The following is a 19,111-nucleotide window of genomic DNA, read 5'->3' as shown; positions in this document are numbered from 1 at the left end:
CAAGTTAAAAGAGCAGTTGTAACTTCCTTCATTGATCCTGCCCTGAATATTTGCTCCGATTCGTATATAAATGCAGAAATATACTTTATCAGAGATATTCTTTTTGGTAATGGATACCCCATTTCTTTTGTCAATAAGATAATTAACCGAAGAATAAAAAGACATTCTTGCAAAATCGAAGTACTTACTAAATTCTTTATACTCAAATTTAATTAAAAATGATCCAACAAAATATTTTACTAAACCGATTTATAATAGTATTGAACCAGTTACGAAAAGGTCTTTGAGACAGGCTGCGAAAAATGCAAGGTTGGCTCTGAGAAATTGCATTTAATCACTTTGTTCTGTTTAGTTTGAATGAATTTATCATCTCACTTTAGTGAACGATGCGTTGAAGTAAGGATACTAGGGCTGTTGTTAAAAAAGTTAAAAAAAACATTATTAGTTCTAATGCTCGCATTTTAATGTAAGTTTATTTATATATACATATTTTTTTTTCTCTCGTTCTCGTATTGTGCTGAAGACGGCCCTTGGACATAGGGCCGAAAAATGTAATACCATTTTCACGATTATAAAGATTTTTTGTTTTTAATTGACATATTTTTGTTATTGGTTAATTCTGCCAATATTTTAAGTTTACCAACGTTGAATCTGGTATAGCCTAATATTGATAATATTAAAATTGCAAGTGTAAGAATGAGAAAGGAGGCAGTTTCGTTTCACGACCATAAGTTTGTAAATTTTTTCTTTGTTACCTTCAACGTGAGTATTGCGTCTATTATGTTCAGCTCTAAATCAAGGTTGAGAACAATTCTTGAGCAAAGATTTTGATTCAACAGCAATTTTAACAACAAGTTTTTTTTTAAGTGAAAGTAAGGAGCAACATTAAAATTTAAAACGAACAGAAATTATTACGTATATGAACGGCTTGTCTCCTCCTCAACACCCTACTCTTTACGCTAAAGGTTTTTAGTACTTTTAAAAAGCTTCGCATTGTTGTAATTAAATGACCCTTGTGATTCAGAGGTCGCTCTTAGAGAATTGGGACAAAATTCAAACTTTAGCTTAAAGAGTGAGGTGTTGAGAAGGAGGCAACCCCCTTCATATACTTAATAATCTCTGTTCTAGTTTTAATATTGCTCCTTACTTTCAGTCGAAACACTTTTTTTTTATTTAATTTTTGATCGCTTTTTCAATAAGCCCAGGGAATCTGGCCCACCTCCACGGAGAAATACCCTAACCATGGAAATATTCACTAGACAATTCAATCCCGGTGAAAATTTACTCACGACAATTACCCTTAACAGCTCCATGCATAAAATTGAAACGGAAAAGAGAAAGCGAAACCGAGAAGAAGAACTTTGTATAGGAATTCTTCCAATAGTAGTATTAACTCTTTGGATGCAAGCAGAGCCACATCCCCTATTCGCTTCTTCCTTAGCGGCTTAAGAGGCTTAACGGTGGTACGCCCAATGATTCAATCTACACAACGAAATTCATAGATGGTGTTACTGTTAACTGCAGCTATAGATGGTGAAATTTTTTCTTTTCCATCAGCATATTTTTTAGCATCTAAGAAGTTTTCCATTGATTTCATTAAATGTATGTGTTTTGTATGAATCGCAGGTGTGACCCATGATTTCATATGGAAAAGGAACGACATGTAACTTGACTGAGCCAACAAATCTTCGAAAGTATTATGTTCTTTGAAATATATTCTAGGCTATCGGTGCGTCACAATATCGTAAAAAGTTATTTCTGCAATTGATTTCTCAATTGTATTTTTGGTATGGTGATTTGAGATGCTTAATGGAGAGACAATGTTTTTTCTTTATTTTTTTAATTCGTCCTGATTTTAAGAGGAATGCCTTAATTTCTACAGTTTGTTCTTGATTTCTATGGCTTGGTCTTTATTTCTATGATTTGGTCTGGATTTCTAGGGTTGGTCCTGATTTTTATGAGTTTGTCTAGATTTCTATACATTGGTTATGGTTTTTATGAATTTTTCTGAATTTATATGTATTGAGTATGATTTTATGGGATTTTTCTTTATCTCTCTTGAAGGGTCATGTTTTCTACAGTTTTGTCTTGATATCTCTGGTTTGATCTGGATTCTTACGGTTAACCCTGATTTTTGTCTGAATTTGTGTTGATTTCTACGTATTACTTATGATTTCTATGAATTCTTCCAGATTTCTATGTATTGGTTATGATTTTTATATATTCTTTGTGATTTCTATGTATTGGTCATGATTTTTTAGAGTTTGGCCTTGATTTGTACGGTTCGGTTGTGATTTTTATGGTTTGTTTTTTATTTCTACGGTTTGGTCTGAATTTCAAGAGTTGACCCTCATTCCTACATTTTGGTCTAGATTTTTATGAATTTGTCATGAATTAAAGAATCGGGATTTGTCAAGATTTTTATGTACTGGTAATAATTTTATAGAGGTTGGCCATAATTTCTACAATTTGTTCTTGATTTCTATGGTTTGTTCTAGATTTCCATGGTTTGGTCTGGATTTCTAGGGTTAGCTCCGATTTTTATGAATTTGTCTGGATTTCTATGCATTGGATATGATTTCTAAGAATTCTGCTGAGTTTCTATGCATTGCTTATGATTTCTATGGGATTTTTCTTGATTTGTATGGACCGGTTTAATTTCTATAGTTTTGTCTTGATGTCTTTGGTTTGGTCTGGATTTTTAGGGTTAACCCTTGTTTTTATGAGCTCATCTGGATTTCTATGCATTAATTATCATTTCTATGAATTCCCCGAATTTCTATCCATTGATTATGATTTCTGACGGATTTTCTGGATTTCTATGGACCGGTGTGGTTTTCCACAGTTTTGTCTTGATGTCTCTGGTTTGGTCTAGATTTTCAGAGTTGACCCTGATTTTTATGAATTTGCTAGGATTTCTAGGCATTACTTATGGTTTCTATGGGATTCTTCCGGATTCCTATTTATTAGTTATGGTTCTTATGAATTTGTCATGATTTCTTTTTATTGGACGTGTTTTTTAGAGGTTGGCCATGGTTTCTACTGTTTGGTCTTGAATTCTTTGGTTTGGTCTGGATTTCTACGGTTGCCCCTGATTCCTACAGTTTGGTCTTGATCTTTATGAATTTGTCCAGATTTTAAGAAGATTACCTTATTTTCTAAGGTTTGCCTTTTATTTTTATAAATTCGTCTGGATATCTATGTATTCTTCATAATGTTTTAGAGGTTGATTTCTACAGTTGGTCTTGATTTTTATTGTTTGGTCTAGATTTCTATGGTTTGGTTTGGACTTCTAGGGTTGGCCCTGATTTTAGGAATTCATCTGGATTTCTATGCATTGGTTATGATTTCTATTAATTCCCTTGAAATTATATGCCTTAGTTATGATTTCTATGGGATTTTTGGATTTCAATGCACCTGTAACGATTCCTACAGTTTTGTGCTGATGTATTTGGTTTGGTCGAGACTTTTATGGTTGACCCAGATTTTTATGAATTTGTTTGGATTTCTATGCATTGCTCATGATTTCTATGAATTCTTGATTTTTAAAAATTCGTGTAGATTCCTATGCGTTAGTTATAATTTCTATGAATTTTCCTGAATTTGTGTAGGCTACATTGATTGTGGTTTCTATGGAACTTTCTGGATTTCTTTGGACTGGTCATGTTTTCTACAGTTTTTTCTTGATGTCTCTTGGGTCTAGATTTGTAGGGTTGACCATGCTTTTTATGAAGTTGTGTGGATTTTTATGCATTGCTTATGATTTCAATGAGTTTTTCCGGATTTCCATGCATTAGTTATGATTTTTATGAATTCATCGGAATTCTATGTATTGGTCATGATTTTTAGATGTTGGCCATAATTTCTACATTTTTGTCTTGATTTCTATGGTTTAGTCTGGATATCTAGGGTTGCCCCTGATTTCTACAGTTAGTCTTGATTTTTATTAATTTGTCTGAATTTCAAGAGGATGTCCTTTATTTCTACAGTTTGGTCTTGATTTTTATGAATTGTTCGAGATTTCTATGTATTGGTCATGCATTGTTTATCATGGAAATCCTCAAAATTTCAATGTGATTTCTACGAAATTTTCTTGATATATGTGGACAAGACATGATTTCTATAATTTTTCTTGATGTCTTTTGTTTGGTCTGGATATTTAGCGTTGATCCTGATTTCTATGAATTTGTGTTGATTTCTATACTTTGCTTGTGATTTTTATGAATTCTTCCGGATTTCTATATGTTAGTTATGACTTGTATAGGATTTTTCTGGAGTTGGATGGACCGGTCTTGATTTCTACAACTTTGTCTTGATGTCTTTGATTCGGTCAAAAAATGCAACAAAAGAGAAGACACTTTGAAAAAAACTTTTAATTTGAAACGTAACAAAACAGAAGACACTTTCGAAAAAATCTTTTAATTCGGAACGAAACGAAACAAAAGACACCTTGAAAAAAAATTAAGGTGAAACGAAACGAAAGAGAAGAAACTTTGGAAAAAAATTTTAGTTGATAGGCACCAAAACAGAAGACACTTTGAAAAATACTTTTAAGATGAACCGTAACAAAACAGAAAACACTTCAAAGACTTTTAAGAGGAAATGGTTCAAAATAGAAGACACTTTAAAAAAAATCTTTAAAGGTGAAACGTGACAAAACGGAAGACACTGAAATTTTTTTATAACTTAAAACATAACAAAACTGAAAAGGCTTTGAAAAAAGAAAATTTAAGGTGAAACGTAACAAAATAGAAGATACTTTAAAAAAAGTTTAAAAGATTTTTAAAGTTTCTTATTTCACCTTATTAGTTGTTTTTTTTTCAAAGTGTCTTCTGTTTCGTCAAGTTTCACCTTAAATGTTGTTTTCAAAGTGTCTTCTGTTTTGTTAGGTTTCACCTTAAATTTTTTTTCAAAGTGGCTTCTGTTTTATTACGTTTCACCTTAAATGTTTTTTTCGAAGTTTCTTCTGTTTTGTTATGTTTCACCTTAATTAGTTCTTTTTAGTGTCTTCTGTTTTACTATGCTTCACTTTAAAAGTTTTTGAAGTGGCTTGTGTTTTGTTACGTTTTACCTTGAAAATTTTTTTCAAGGTGTCTTTCGTTTTTTTGTTACGTTTCATCTTAAAAGTTTTTTTCAGTGTCTTCTGTTTTGTTAGGTTTCACCTAAAAAGTTTTTTTTTTCGAAGTGTCTTCTGTTTTGTTATATTTCACATGAAATTTTTTTTCAAAGTGGCTTCTGTTTTATTACGATTCACCTTAAATATTTTTTTCAAAGTGTCTTCTGCTTTGTTATGTTTCACCTTAAAAGTTTTTAAAATGGTTTCTGTTTTGTTACGTTTTACCTTTAATTTTTTTTTCTAAATTGTCTTTCGTTTTATTTGTTACGTTTCATATTAAAAGTTGTTTTTCGGTGTCTTCGTTAGGTTTCCCCTTACATTTTTTTTCAAATTGTCTTCTGTTTTGTTACGTTTTACCTTAATAGTTTTTTTTTAGTGTTTTCTGTTTTGTTAGATTTCACCTTAAAAGTTTTTTTCAAAATGTCTTCTGTTTGTTATCTTTCATCTTAAAGTTTTTTTTTCAGTGTTTTCTGTTTTGTCACGTATCATCATAAAAGTTCTTTTTCAAAATTTCTTATGTTTTTACGTTTCGCCTTAAAAGTTTTTTCTTCTAAGTGTCTTCTGTTTGTTAAATATGACCTTAAAAGTTTCTATTTCAAAGTGTCTTCTGTATTGTTACGTTTCACCTTACGTTTGTTAAGTTTCACCTTAAAAGTCTTTTTTTTAGTGGATTCTGTTTTTACGTTTCACCTTAAAGGTTTTCTTTCAAAGTATCTTCTCTTTTGTTACGTTTGACCTTACAATTTTTTTCAAAGTATGTTCTGTTTTGTTACATTTACATTAAAAGTTCTTTTTTTCAATGTGTCTTCTTTTTTGTTACGTTTCACCTTAAACCTTCTAGATGAATTCATAGAAATCATGAGCACTGCATCGAAATCAAGACAAATTCAGAAAACGAAGGTCAATCCTAGAAATCCTGACAAAACCATAGACATCAAGATAAAACTGTAAAAATCATGATTGGTCCATATAAATCCAGAAAAATCCCAAAGAAATCGTAACCAATGCAAAGAAATTCAGGGAAATTCATAAAAATCATAAACAACGCACAGAAATACAAACGATTTTATAAAAATCAGGGCCAACCCTAGAAATCCAGACGACACCATAGAAATCAAGATCAAACCATAGAAACCAAGACCAAACTATAAAAATCATGGCTAACCTCTAAAAAGCATGACCAATACATAGAAATCCGGACGAATTCATAAAAATCAGGACCAAACTATAGAAATTAACGCCATTTTCTTGACATCCGGACAAATTCATAAGAATCAAGACTAAACTGTAGAAATCAGGGTCAACCCTAGAAATCAATACCAAACCATGGAAATCACGACCAAACGGTAAAAATCAAGGCCAACGTTTAAAAAATCATATTCACTGTATAGAAATCCCTACAAATGCATGAAAATCATAACCAATACAAAGAAATCGGGAAGAATTCATAGAAATCGTAAGCAATGCATAGAAATCCACAAAATTCATTAAAAATCAGGGTCAACCCTAACAACTCGTATTAAACAAGAGACACCAAGAAAAAATCCAGCAAAATTCCAAGGAATCATAGTCAATGCGTAGAAATTCAGGGAATAAGAAATCATAACCAATGCATAGAAATCCAGACGAATTCATAAAATCAGGGTCAGCCCTAGAAATCCAGACCAAGCCCCAGAGATCAAGACCATACCACATAAATCAAGACCAAATATAGAAATCATCGCCAACCTCTAAAATATTATTACCAGTACATAGAAATCCCGACAAATTCATAAAATTAGGTGGCACTAAGCCACCTGAGGCCAACGCATCTACGCAAGCTCCTCTTCCATCCTAATCTGTTTAAAGCCTCCCTCTTTACACCCTCTCAAGAAGCTCTAATTTTCCTTAAATGTTTCCTTACAACATCCTCCCACCCCAACTTGGGACGATCTGCTTTTCGTTTAGCCCTAGGCAGTTGGCCGAAAAGGACAATCTATGACGATCTGTTATCCTTCATCTGTAAAACCTGCCCTAGTCAGTGCAACTTTCTATGATTACAGCCCTAGAGAGCGGGATTGAACCACACTTTTCGTACAGCGTACGGTTTGAGATCCGGTCAGTCAGTTGGATACCCAAAACAGTCCGTAGGCAATTTTTCTAAAAAAAAAAAAAAACATCAAAATCTTCTCCATTTTTTGGAGTGCACATACTTCAGTACCATACTTGACCACTATCATCACTGTAGCTTCCAAAATTCTGATTTTGCTTCGCAAACTTATCTTCTAAACTTTTAAACTTTTAATTCTTCTAAACTTTTTCTAACCGTTAAAAAGCATCCCGGGCTTTGGCTGTGCTACTTTTTAAATCCTAGCAACGCCCACCGTCTTTACTAATAATACTACCTGGGTAAATGAAGCTGTCCACTTGATCGATCTTATCGTTCTTAAACATCACAGTTTCGTCTTCGCTTATTCCTAGCCTTAGCAACTTGGTCCTATAAACATTACTTTTCTAATCTGTATAAAAAAAAAAATTTCCAAAAGAAAAAAATGGAAGTGGCATCTAAGAAGAATCTTTTCTTTCAAAAAAAGAAAAAGAAAATTAAAGGTGAAAGCGACATAACTATTATTTTGGTCAAAGCAAATGGCAATTAAAAATACTTGTACAATTACACATGGATAACTAATCCACGAATTATACTGCAGATACTCCTATAGACTAATTTACTAAAATTCAAAACCAAAAATCATTAGGTTTCAATCATACATCCCCAGATATCTTTTTTTTCTACTTAATTATGTTATGTAGTTTTTGGGTTATGTAGTGGCTGAGCTATGCGGTGGTTGGGTTTAAGGTGGTTGAGTTATCTTGTGATTGAGCTATGTAGTTTTGGGTTAAAGGTGGTTGAAATTAAGGTTGTTTATTTGGGTTGTCGGTTGAGTTGTTTGATGGTCGAATTTAAGGTGGTTGAGTTAAGTGATAGTTGAGTTGAGGATAGCTGAGTTGTTTGGTGGTAGAATTACGGAGGTTGAGTTGATGATGGTTGAGTTTGATGGTAGATCTTTATGTTCACCCTACTAACTAACAACATTGTTAGTGATTTGTTTTTAAAATTCATAACAAAGGAGCATAAAATTGTTCATTATTACATCACGAAATTCAAAATATTTGAAGAATATAAATAAAAGTCATTTAAGAATGAGTGGAGTAGATATTAGTTGGCTTTTGCATTTTAAAGCTCTGAACTATGTTAAAATGCCCGTTTTGAAGTTTTAATGCTCTTTAGTCGGTTTTACATTTGAGAGCCCCATTTCATATTTCCAGTTCAGTTATTACATTTCCTCAAATTGTAGGTAAAAAATTCTGTTTGCTAAGCAACAGAAAATTGTTAGGAATATTAGCCATTAACCCTGGGACAGTTAAATATCACTATTAGCTATTAATATTAGCTATTAGGACAGTTGATATAATTTGTAGTCATTTGGGTAATTTTCAGATATCTATCCTGGTCTGCGGCTTATTTCCAACTCAAAAACTATTTTATTATTTTTTATTATCATTATCTTTGGAAATGAACAAATTACCCTCAATCACCGTTTATACTTAAATTTTTTTCGTAGTATTTTTTTCTTATTAAGTTGTTCAAGGTAATGAATTGCCAGTTAAAGTGTGGCAATGGAAAAAAATAGATACCGAACATTTTAAAAACATAGGAGTTTCAGAAATAAAATTTAATAGAATCGGCGTTTTGTGTTGATCCAAGGTAGGCATAATTAATGATTTTAAAAATAACCCATCTTAGATTATTTGTATCTGAAAATTGGCTTAATTTCAGAAAAAAGGAGAAAACACCCCCGAAAATCAAGACGAACATTACTGCATGATATTCAACTTTACTGTCATGCCCTATGTAAGGTCGGACTTCAATCCTGTAACGCCAAAACTTATTTATCTTTTTTGCTCAGGATTGATTTGAGTCAATTTCATCTCTATCTAATTTACCTAATCTATTTATTTTTTTTATTCTTGTATTCTATTCTTTTTTCTCTCTCTAAGTTATTCATTAAGTGACTTGTAAGTCCTCTCGCTCCCCCGCTTTACAGGCCAAGAAACCTTTGTGGGAGTTTGCCGTGACAACAAACAGACCAAAACATTACCAGACAAGACCAAGTGGAAATGAAAGGGAACACTAGAGCTCACTCTCTGTCTCTCCCTGGGTCTCCCACTGGCATCAGAGACGCCATTTGGGGGGGGGGGGGGGTCAGGGGTGGGCAAGTGCCCACCCCAGATTTTCCAGGGGGCCCAAGGTTCCACCACAAAGGGCCCTTTTGCCGGAATAATCCATTATGTCCAATATAATCCATTCTGTCCAATTGATTTGAAATTACTGCACGCCTATTAACCAAAGAGCGTAATTACTTGACGACCCTTGGGGTAATTACGCTATTTGCTATTAATTATTGTAAACTTTGAAAGTAGGTAAGATACATAATAAAATTCTCGAGTTCTGTCAAATGCCCATTTCCTAGATGATTACACGACACGAAGTGAGTCGGGGGGGCCCAAGATGGATTTTATGCCCACCCCAAGATTTGGTCCAAATGGCGCCTCTGACTGACATGCTAGTCAACTTTCCTGTTAGCATAGTGTAATATTGTGTGTATTTCATTATGAATAAGTTTTATCTTATCCGAAAACTTTGTATAGCGGAGGTTTCAAGCTCCTGTCGATAAAAATAAAAAATTTCGTACTATTCCAGAATAGTATGATCACCGATGTGTATTTATTTGTTTGTTTTTGTTTTTGTAGATATCATCTCAGAATATGCGGAGAAATCCAATTTGTACAAAAATTATACAAAATTTGTTGCAACAGACAAGATGGTGACACAACTGAGTGCAGGTTTCTTACATTTTGTGCTGCTAAATAACACATTTTCCCAAGTAGGGTCAAAATATAATAGAGCGAACATCATGAGGTGTCTGATTTGTTTAGCATTATCAAAAAACTAATTTTGTAACCTCCTAGTCTCGTTGGCCTTACTTGTGTGCTGTGGTACATTTATCCCGACACATAAATGTAGCCTCCTAACTTTTATACAGCAGTGCCTAGTTTTGCAGCGCTTTTCAGATTAGGAAAAAATCAGTTCTTCTTGTGTGTCTGTATGTGTGGAGCACCTAAGTCCTCAATAAAAACACTTGCCCTTTTCTAAAATATTTCTTGTGAGATGCTTCAGATAGATATGAAAAGGATTTAACCCGAGACATCCCTAAAATGAACGTAAAGAGCGACATTAAAACTTAAACCAAATATAGAATATCTTATTTTGAGGGGCTTCAGACCCTTGGCCTCCGTTCGTTACGGTGTAAATTGACTTCTGTTCTCTATCCTTAAGAAAGGATAAATTAACTCAAGAACAATGGGGTGAAAGGTTAAAAAAATGTCTCAATACTTTGGAAGGAAAATGCGCATTCCTCCACATAGAACATTTCAAATATTTCTCTTTAGGTTCGTTTGAAAGATTTGGTTTTCTCATGAAATTAATTATCAATTATCATAAAGCAAAACATTTATTATGCTCTTGCTACCAAGGAGTAAAATTTGCTGTAAAAAAGTACTCGTCAAACCTAAATGTAAAGAGAGGGAGGTTTAGTGGGTGGCAGATTCCGTTGTTTATAGCATCACTTCTATCTTACTCTTCACTTTCATTTGAAAAGACTTAAAGAAATTAACGATTTTTTTAATTAGTTGTTACGTCTTTTCTTATTTATTCATTTTTCAATTTCAAATATTAAACCAAAATTTGTTAAATCCCTCAGTTTCTAGGAAAATGACTGAAGGCTGCAAAGCGATTGATTATCCTGTCGAATCATCCGTGGCGATTGCGATCTTGGTAGATTTAATGCATGCTCCGGCATTTGTAGACAAAATATCTCTTTTTCACGACATTTATAATGGCTGAAGGTGCTGTTTATGTCAAAAGCGCATCTTTTGTTTATGTTCTGGAGATGTTATAATCAGTTATTCATAAACATAAATAAAGCTTTTTATTGCTATAGGCCCTAGGGAATCTTGTTGTTGAATCTGTTTCATATTTGTCTAGATCATCAAATAAAGCACGCATTAGCTCGATCATGAGAAAGAGACAAGGAAAAATAATTAATGTTCTGTCAAAACTGTTCCATTTAATAAAGCTTGCTGTCATAGTATAATTACTAAATCAAACGAGAAGGCGGTTGAATCCATCCAAATGTTAGCCTTTTTGTACCTATATACACCTAAATATAGTTTCCCGCGCGTGTTTCGGGCAAAACAGCTCGTTGTTAATGAAGAGGAATACTAGAAATTTTAATAAATTCAATTATTGCTCCATTGTCGTTCTTTTTTACGATTGTCTAGGAATATTGCTTAGAATATAAGAAGTTTTAAGCTGATCGAAAGATAAACTTCTTAGCCCGACCTCAGACATTGCTTTGGGGGGGAGGCAGGGGTGTCCAAACTGTAATTAAATTAAAGGTAATTATTTGGTAAAAGAAAACTGTTTTCTTACTTTAGCAACTGAGATAAACAAGCACTTAAACAAGGTACCTTACTTATCTATCCAATCACCAGTGAGAAAACAGTATAGCCCAACCATCAGCCAAATAAAAAAGTCCAAAATCACGCAAAGTATCAATGTAAGCCATTGTAAGTCACACACAAGACTACAAGTAAAAGCACCTAAAATGTAATGAAACATTTCCAAGGGATCACCTCACATGAGGGCTCCTCAGAGGAATACACCCTGACCAATATGGGCTTCGTCGCATTAAATTCCTTACCTTAACAAGTGGAGCACCTACCATAAGAATTTATGGCATCCCCTTACGTAATGTCAACTGATCTAAGAATTTTTTTCTTATATCAATGGTTTGTATTTTATGTTTGATAGCACGTTATGTGCACTGATCATGTTATGAGAATTGTTTTGGATGACCATAATGTGTGCTAACCCTCTTCCAAAACTTCAAGGACTTCTTAAGTCTGTGAAAGTAAAAGGTACTCCCTAAGCTGGAGAGTTTGATGAAGGGCTTGAACATAGGAGTATATGAGCCTAAGAGCTGAGGAATGTCCCATGGAAAGCTGATCGAAAGATAAACTTCTTAGCCCGACCTCGGACATTGCTTTGGGGGGGAGGCAGGGGTGTCCAAACTGTCAAACTAACATGTGTTAGGGTGCCTTATTCCAGGGATTTAAGGGTATAATTTTTATGGCTATTGAGGAAAAATTACCTTTCTTTGGCGTTATTTTTGGGTGAACGTAGTTTTTTCTATTTTTATGCATTGCAGCTAAACTTCCAAATGGAAAAAATTCATTCAATTTATACTGCTTGAGTTTCGATGACCTGTTTTGCCATATATAAATAATTTAAGGTTTTTACCTGTAAATTTAATCAGGGGTGGTGACCCGGGTTTTTCAAATATAAATAGTATTTTATTTTTGATAGATCTCGTTTGCCAATCCGATCTTATCTAGAGATTCGGGCATCTTGTCTGTGATTACATTTTTGCTGTACTTCGTAAGTTTTGTTAAGCTGTGAGTTTTCTTTATTTGTTCTGTCTGTTTTTTCTTATTCTCTCGTTTGTGTTGTCCTTTGTTTTTCTTTAGATGATTAACCATTTTTTTTCCGTGGATAAAGGTTCCCGGATGTGGAATCAAAATATTCGGCTGTTGTTTCTGTTTTTAGTGCGTTTGTCACGGCTTTATTTACACTCAATCCGTTTTTCTCTCTTAAACTCTCTATGGAAAAGCAGTTTGGTCTAAGAAATTATTTGCGACAGCAACTACTTGCGACTTTGACTAGCTGCAACTGTAACTCTTGTGACTTCGAGTGCTATCTACTGCGACTACTTGTGAGTGTAACTGAAACTAAGGCTGCTTTAGCTTATAACTATGCCTACTCGTCACTACGACTACATGTAACTGCGACCGTGACTACTTACGACTGCAACTGCTTAGAGAGAGAGAGAGAGAGAGAGAGAGAGAGAGAGAGAGAGAGAGAGAGAGAGAGAGAGAGAGAGAGAGAGAGAGAGAGAGAGGGGGAGAGAGAGAGAGAGAGAGAGAGAGAGAGAGAGAGATTCATTATGATTCATTTTAATTTTATATATTTTCATTATAATTCATTATAACAAAAAAACAACAACTACAGTTCAAAGGCCGAACCCAATAAGTCAGACTATATATGAAACAGATATGGATATAGGTGAAAAAATAACCTTAAAACGAGTAATAATTGAATTTGGCAGTCAAGTCAGACATAAAACATACAAAATGACTGTAAGCGGCAGTTTCGCTAATGCCTCCTCCCCCTCCTCTAACTGTAAAAGCTGTAAAGTATGTTTCGGTACTTGCGTTTTGTTCAAAAGTATATGTATTTTGAACAGACTGCTTTAATTTTTCAAAACATCAACGAAAAATAAAAATAAATCACAATAATAATCAAGATAACTGCAAAGAACTAATGAAAATAAACCAAAGATTTAACATATAATTATACTAATTCCGGGAAATCTCTGTGATTCAAGATTTTACGATGTGATCATTTATTTTAATTTTTATTGTTTGGGTTTCATTTATTCTTTGATAATAAGTTTTGGTCGTTTTTAGTTTAAACTATTTATAGGACTTTATTTCTACTGGTCTAAGTTTCATGAGGCTCTTAACTCTTTTTCGAAACACTTTTTTTCTGAGATGTTTTTCTTTAAATAAATTTCTTAGAAAACTCCCAACAACCTATAACAGCAAAGCTATATAGCAGCCCCGCGTGGTCGCTTGTAAAAGTTTTAGTATGTAACTCAGAAGATTCAGAATTGTCTGTAAGCAACCAAAAAAAGAAAAGGTAAAGATTATGGCAGTCGTGTCAATAGGGGAACATTTAACCCCTTGATTTTTTCTTCCTACTTGATTTTGAAAATTATTATTTTTGGGATACTTTCATTGAAAATACCTCTTTTGGTATTTTCAATGAAACAATTTAAAACTTCTGAATCCTCCCTGGATTTGAAAAATAAATATTTTCTCCCCCTATTTTTATGTAAATTGACACCACTACATAGAGATGTCAAAATAATTAAATAAACTCAAGTTCGTCTGAGAGAGACCTTTCAAGTCAGATTTCTCTGAACAGAGATTTTTTTGTAAACCTATGTTTTATGGTGGACGTTGGAATTCACATGGAAAATGATGACCCATTTCAAATCTTACCGCCGATATATTTTCTTATTGCACGCTCAAAATATTAATAAGTTTCCTTTAAATAACCCACGGCAAAACTAAGTCAACCGAAAACAAAGTAGAAACTAACAAATCATAAAAAAGCGCTTTCCAAGTGAAGTTTTTAACTTAAAACAAATAGAAATTACTATGAATGAATACATGAAACCTAAGGCGAACAGACATTAAAACGTAAATTCAAACTATAACCGAAGAGTAATTACCGCAAATAAGAGCGAGGCTACCACCTCTTATACCCAGTAGAGGTTAGGGTTCAAAGGAATGCTTTGGGCCAGCAATGCAAACAGATTGTTTCAAAATTCGAGTGATGCTAAACTCTCAGCTGTAAGTGTCTAAGTACTTATGACAAATTTTTTTAGTTTCGCTTAAACATTGGGCTTTATAATTTAAACATTACCTTTATTTTACCCATAGTATATGTTGTTCTACCCATAGTATATGTCGAAGAACCAAAAGAAACAGAAGGGGGACATCACTTACCACCCCATGAGGCCAATAAAAAATAAAATATAAATTTGTGTTGCGTCTTAAAAAAATTGACGATTCTAAAAAAAAACTTTTTTTTGCAAACTTCAGCTCACAAGGAAAAAAATTGTTGATATTTGGCGGAATATTATTCTTTCCGATGACCAGTTTACTTACGGAAAATAGCTTCAATAAATATAAATCAGAATTTCGGATATTTGCTCCCTAATATGTTTAACGTTATCTATTTTAACGAAAATTTTAAATTGTGTGTCGAACAACCCTATTTTCTTCCCTTCGATTATAACTCAGCCATTGGTAGGGTTAAAAAAAGAAGGAAGGAGATGAAGCTCCTCTCTAGGTCAACCAATCAAAGTCAGGCAAAGCAGGCATATTGGATGAAATATAAGAAATTATGTATAAAATGACTCAAATAGAAAGACCGGGCCTCAAAGCCTAGAGCCCTTGCACATATGCCTTCAAAATCCATTTTTAGCAGTTACACTGATTTTCTAATTATTGAAACATTCACAAAAGATTTTGATCTAATCCCAGGAATGGTAGGGGAGAGTACGTCAGACTGAGGAAATATGTCTATAATTAGCACTCGGTAGTGGATCTAGAGCAAAATCGTACAGGTGACGGGTCAGTGTGATAAGGGCGCCAATAATTGACCAAATTGAAAAACTTGCTTTAAAAAGAGTGAAAAACAGAAAAATCAAGGAATATTGGTACCAGAAACAATCTTAAGGAGGGGGAGGTCCCCCTTGCCTCCTGGATTCGCTAGTGTTAGTGTTAGAAACACTGTTAGTGCTTAACACTGAAAGTGTTACAAAAATAACCTATATATTTGTACATATTTTCTGATATTTTTTAGGCAAATCGTTTTAAAATTCCTTCTGGATCATAATATAATACTCGTTGATATAATTTTCGGTTTCGGCCTTGGGTACAATTTTATTCAGCTTTAAGGCTGTAGATATTCCCCAATGAAACAAAAGGTAATTATCCAGCGGGGAGGCCTTCAACTTCTTGTTCATGTTCCGTCTACCGAAAATCAGAGATGTCCCTTATAACGTCCACGTAATACCATATTTTACACGGTATTTCGTATTATGACCCAACCTATCTTTCTGTGAATATCTACGTAAATCCCTGTGTATGAATAAATATTTTTGTAACTCAAGGTATTAGTGTTAGGACATAATGTATTTTAATGAACTATACTTATCAGGCTGATAAGTATAGTTCATCAGCTACTAATATTTTTCGAGACAATTTTTTCTTCTGTATCCTCACCTATTATAGCCAGGTGGCTTTACAAATAATAATAATGGAGAGATGGCTTTCTAAATTATCATTGGTTGTTTTCCAAAATTGACTCCACCTACTTCAAATCTAATTGGTTGAAATATATAGCAGAAAACTTCGAGGCAAAACCGATTCTCAAACAAAACTTTAGTGAGAGGTTGAAAGTAAATTGAGATTGAGATTGTTTGTTTTATTATTTTAATGTAGTTTACTTGGATTTTATTAAGTGGATTTTACAGATTGGTGTATTATTTTTGTTCGATGCTATTCAACGTGCAACAAACCACTCTGGATTACTCATTTGCGGAAAAACAGCAAGCAAACATATCTCAGCCCCCTGTAAGTCAAACTTATAACTATATTTTAGGCTACATTTTTCTACCAGAATGTAATTAGGTACTCCTGTATTATTCATATCACACTCGAGGAGTTTGCTGAATGTACGATCAATAAAAACCGGTTTCATAGCCACAAAGACAAAAAACGGGTGACAGAATGCATTGGATTTGTATAATTTGGGCTATTTGTTTGCACATTAGGAGGGGGTGGTGAGGTTGGGTTAATTTTGGTTTGGTCAAGTTACTTTACCCCCCACACCCCCCCTCCAATATAAGTATGACGGTAGTAGACCCTCAAGGTCCGAATTGGCGGTGCTGATCTCCGTTTCATGGCCCTTCAACCCCCTTAATGTACAAAAACACAGCCCAAATTATATATTTATGTACACTAAAGTATTATATTTTCATCATATTTTGGTATATTTCATTAAGATTAATATAACTTCAGTTCTCAAGTGTGATCTGAAAAATACAAGGGTAGGCTACCTTTGATTATTCGAAAAGGAAGAAACCGGAAAAAGAAGCTGATTATGATGGGAAATTCTGAATTTACACTCCCCCCCCCATGTCCAGAAAGCAAAATCATAAGGGTGACGCAACACCTCGGCACGATTTTTTGGGAAGAGCGTTAACTAAGTTTTTTTTTGAGGCCCTTACTTCTGATTTTTTTTTGTGGTCTAAGCTTTGTTATTTAATGTACACTCTCCAACAAACTAACCAGCTATAGTGAGAATATGCTTCTGAATAAGTGTAATGGTTTGAAAAAATGGTCTTGACGAGAGATTTTCCGAAACACGTAAGCGGTGATGCTAGGCACGTATATCGGATTTATCTTTAGGCAGGTCCCAAGTTTGTTTCTATTTTCTTAGGAGGATGGGGATAAATCTTCAAAGAAACATCGAGCAGGTTTTTTTTCAGTATTTCATAGAAAACCGTTAAAAAAAATTATGCCGCACAGGTGACCAGAATTTGAATTTGGATTTTGTTTCTACATCTTCGCAGTGAAATAGCGTTTTCCTGCGTGAAAAGTAAAAAGTACTGTCTAATAATCGCGTTCTTTTCAATTTTGTCATAGTTCTACAAATAAATTTGGTTACACGTATTTCAGATTTAGATTATATTGTGTTTTTTTCCAATGCACAGTTATCTTTATTCCGCCGATCTTCGATTTTTAAATAGACCGCTCCTAACTGCTATCCTTCCGGCTGCTTTGTAGAACTCAGAGGATAAAATTTCTTTCATTATAGAATATTTACGTCTTAGTGTAAAGGTAATACGCCATTCTTACAACAATTAATGCACTACTATTATAATAATAACGATTACGCTGATTCTAAATAGGTGAAATATGTTCTTGTTAAAGTTACTTGGAGGCAGTATCGGATTTAGGGGGATAGAGGAGACAGCACCCAGGGCGAAACGCCATGGAGCGACAAAACAAGCTTAGATTATAAATTTTTGGCTAAAAATTGTAATATTTACAGTATTGATAGTGCGGCCGGGAACAGCAAAGTCTACATTTGCCTCCCCCCTGAGAAAAACTCAACTCCGGCTCTGCTTGGAGGAAATGAGTCTTTGTGGCCTGCGGCTTGGGTGGCTTCATTGAGTCCACCCATAGTCAAACTACTTCTCAAAAGTCATTAGCCTAAAAATGTATGCATAATTTTTGGAAAAAAACGCCAAAGAAAAGGAAGGGGTAAAAAATGGCGGGGCCTTAAGGAAGATTATGAAATCAAATTCAAAATATATGAAAACCAGCAGGATCATCGGTCAATCTACAAATTGTGATTTCCTTTCTTCTTTTAGATGCGCCACGTGTGTTTATTTGTTTCTTTACTCAGGGGTGTGGATGCCGTGGCCTTGGGTTTTGAATTTGTGTGACAAATCTCAATAGAACAAAATGTTGAGTTTGAGTGCTCTTTTAAGAAAAAAACAAAAAAGAAATTAGGCTACAGTAAGGTATCATAATTGTTAAGAAAAATTTTATACTAAACCCTATCAAGCGTTGGTTTTGAGATAGCCGATCAGTGGAAACTATCAAAAACATATGTGCTAATTCTCCCCAGCTTCTAGAAACTTACAACAGTGGAGTTATGCAATACATAAACTGATGAACGCAAGACATTTTTAAAACGAAGAATCATAAATAATAAATTTCGAATCTGAAAATTGATTGAGTTGATGGATTTGAGACTCGCGTCGTTTATCGACGGGTCGCTAAATTGTCCTAAAGAGGGAGAATCCACCTAAGAAAATATAGCCTAATCTAGGCTTTCCAATTTCGGTGATTTTCTTTTCATATCAATTTGAATAGGGCTGTAGTTTTATCTCCAAATATGCCATCATTTGAAATGACATCGTTTAGCTAGGTGTTAAACATTGTTTCTTACGGGGCGACAACATTACCCTTCTTTATTAAAGAAGGTGAGTTTTAAATGAAAGACTTAAATAATATGCTTTACAAGGAAGAAACAACCGCTTCAAAACATGATCTTGTCTAAAAGTTATTTCTTAGAAATCTCCTAAGAAACCTCTATAGGGCTGATCCTTCTTTCAGGAGGGATTTTACTTAACGAGTGATCGTAGAAAACGAACATAATTCCTATTCAAACAAATTTTTTAATTC

This window comes from Artemia franciscana, chromosome 11, assembly GCF_032884065.1.
Source record: "Artemia franciscana chromosome 11, ASM3288406v1, whole genome shotgun sequence".
NCBI lineage: Eukaryota > Metazoa > Arthropoda > Branchiopoda > Anostraca > Artemiidae > Artemia > Artemia franciscana.
Note: the sequence above shows the minus strand (reverse complement) of the source record.